Source organism: Vombatus ursinus, unplaced genomic scaffold, assembly GCF_900497805.2.
Source record: "Vombatus ursinus unplaced genomic scaffold, bare-nosed wombat genome assembly UNPS02014822.1, whole genome shotgun sequence".
NCBI classification, from domain to species: Eukaryota; Metazoa; Chordata; class Mammalia; order Diprotodontia; family Vombatidae; genus Vombatus; species Vombatus ursinus.
The window spans coordinates 17,441,867-17,445,167 of NW_020954600.1; positions in this window are offsets into that span (position 1 = coordinate 17,441,867).

The window sequence follows — 3,301 nt, forward strand, 5'->3', positions numbered from 1 at the left end:
CCTTCCTTCCTTCCTTCCTTCCTTCCTTCCTTCCTTCCTTCCTTCCTGTTCTTCCTTCCATTCCTCAACTGATAGACACCCACTTTGTTTCAAGTTCTTTGCTGTCACAAAGAATATTGCCATGAACACTTTGGTATACATGGACCTTTGTTTCTTTAATTGACTTCCTTGGGCTATATACCCAGTAGTGAGATTACTCCCCAACCTCTATTTTGAAGCAGGGTTGTATCAAGGTTATGCTAGACTGTGCTGGAAAAAAGAACTGGATGTGTCATCAGAAGACCTTTCAATCCTAACTGTGCTACTTACTGTGAGATTCTTAGCTCCTTAGGCTAGGAAGAATTCCACAGAAGCACTCCAAGGATGTTTATGTGTAACACCTCCTGGTTTGTCAGTGATTCAGCACTTTACCATCTTTATGACTAAGCATTAGCCCTGGCCTGCTTGGCTGTGGGGATTCAGGCATCATGAATCTCTCAGTGCCAGGTACAAATTTTCTTTTTGACAAGATGAATAGGATTTCAGGAAAATTCTATGTTTCCACATCTATCAACCTGACAAGATGTATGATCATAATTGAGAGCCTCACTGCAGGGCCCATTACCTATTTTTGCTGCAAATCAAAGATTCACATTTTTCCTTATTACCTCAATCTATTAGTAACTTAGGATAATTTCCAACTCATATATTGATTTTTTTTGACTATTTTGCCTCTAACATTTTAGGAGGAACTGGAGGTGAGGTAAAGGGCACAGCATTATTGCTTAATCTGCAAAGATGACACCTGGCTTCAGAAGGCCTCTGTTGGATCCTCATTCCTATTCATTCTGTTCAGCTGAAGACTTTTTTTTTCTTAGAAGTTAATTCATTCTTGATATTGAATTAGTTTTTATATGAAACTACCACAACTAATAAAAACTAAGCTCTCTAGTACTGAGTGCCTCAGTTCCTTCATGCCTTCAGACATACTGGACCAGAAGGAAGAGGAGGCATGCTTTTTGCTCCCTACCAACTGCCACTTCTCAACTTTACCTCTCCAGCCATCACCCAACAATATGTCCAATTTTGAAGCTCATTCCATGCATCTCTATCACCCTATCCCAATCTTGGTTGCTGTTATCTGCTAACTCCTTCCCCTCCCATACTCTACCCTCCATCCCCAACCTCCCCTTACTCTCCCTCCTTCCACTGGGAATTTAGCACCTGAAGCACAGACTTCCTCTCCACTTTCATCTCTGCCTTTATGCTTGAGAATTTCAATATGCATATTGATATTCCTATAACTGACCTCCAAGGTCATCAACTTCCTCAACTCCCATGACTTTTATCCTCTCTCTTCAGCCACACACAACCCTTGTTCTCATCATTATTCATAATAACTGTTTGACTTCCATGATGCAGAGCTCTGACATTTCTCCCCTAGAACATGATCTCTGATATGTCTCACAACTCCTCAATCTATTTTTTCACCATTATGATTCCCCATTGATCACACATCCCTACTAACCACACAGTCTATTGCCCTGCTCCTTTCTTACTCTTTCTATTCAATCTTTACCCTATGGTTACTTCACTGTCCACTGCTATCAAATCCCTTGTTCTCTTGACCTGTCACTGACCTGGCCTTACTAAACCCCTTCCTGAGTTACCTCCACCAACTACTTGTTCTGTTTCTACTTATGTGCTTCCAAAGGCACTAGAAGAAATCATATAACTGTACTAACTACATCCACTACAAATTTACATTATGTAATTTCAACTGGTCCCTCACTGCTGCATGGCAATCCTTTTATTCTTCCCTGATTGATTCTCTATCAGTTTTCCCTGGTGTCTCTTCCATAGCTTCTCTTCTCTCATCAAACAATCTATGCTACCTCTCTATCCCTCCTTCTCAAGAGAGTTCCTAGACTCAAACTTGATCTGACATGAGTTCCCCATTCCTTCCCAGTTCTATACTTTAAATTTTCTTAGCATTGTCTCCATTCTCTCTTCCTTTGATCTAGGGTCTGAGGAAGATATGACCCTTCTTTTTGTCAAGGCCAAATCATCTTCTTGTGCCCTTAGTCCTATCTCCTCCTATTCCTCCATGATATTTCCCCTTCAATCATCCATTCTTTCTCTCTAATTTTCAGTTTTTCTTTATCTCTTCATTCCTTCCCCATTTCCTTTTTGACTGTTCCTTCTCAATCTCCTTTGTTTGATTTTGATCCAGGTTATACCCACTAACTGTGAATGTCCCCTGTCACTCTGTCCTGGGTGCCCTTCTCTTTTGCCTTTATGTTCTCTCGCTTAGCAATCTCATCAGCTCCCAAAGGTTCAATTATTTATGATCTGTATGTAAATGATTCCCAGACCTATTTATCTATCACTAATCTCTTCCCTGAGCTCTAGACAGGCCTGTATCACAAGCTTTTTTTTTAAGCACTTTGATTTAGGTGTCCTGTCAGCATCTCAAACTTAACCATGTCCAAAACAAAACTCAATATCTTTCCACCAAACTTTCCTCTCTTCCCAACGTCCCCATTACTTTCTGAGGGCACCACTATACTCCCAATCACCCAAGCTCAAACACTCGGAATCATTCTTTAATCCTTACTCTCGTCCCACATGTCCAATCTGTTGCTACAGCTTGTCATTTCTACCTTCACAATATTCCGTACATATCTTGTCTCTCTATTTACACAGCCGCCACAGGCCCTTATTTCTTACTTGGACTGGAAATAGTCCCTCTGGGTTCAAATATAAAATTCTTTTTTTTAATATTTGAAGCTCTTCCAAACCTGGCACCTTCCTACCTTTCTTTCTTCTGATACTTTACTGTCTTCCATACACTCTACAATCCAGTTATATAGGCCTACTTGCTAAACTTTCATAGGATACTCCATCTCTTATCTTTATGCCTATATCTTGGATGTCCCCCATGCTTGGAATGCTCTCTGTGCTCACTTTTATCTCCCAGTTTCTCTTGTTTTGCTCTAGTCACCTCAAATCCTATCTTCTTCTGGAGGCCTTTCCTGCTCCCCTCTGACCTTACCTTCTATCTACTCTGTATATATCTTGTATATCCTTCATTATTTATGTATTATCTCCATCACCTCCTTGAAGATAGGTATTGTTTTTGTCTTTGTATCCCCAGTGCTTAGCATGATAAACCTAGCTCATAAGAATCAACCAATCAATTAATTAATGCTTGTTGACTAGATCCCCCTCATTCTTAAAACAAAGAAACTAGGGGCAAGTAGGTGGCGCAGTGGATACAGCACTGGCCCTGGAGTCAGGAGGACCTGAGTTCAAATCCTGC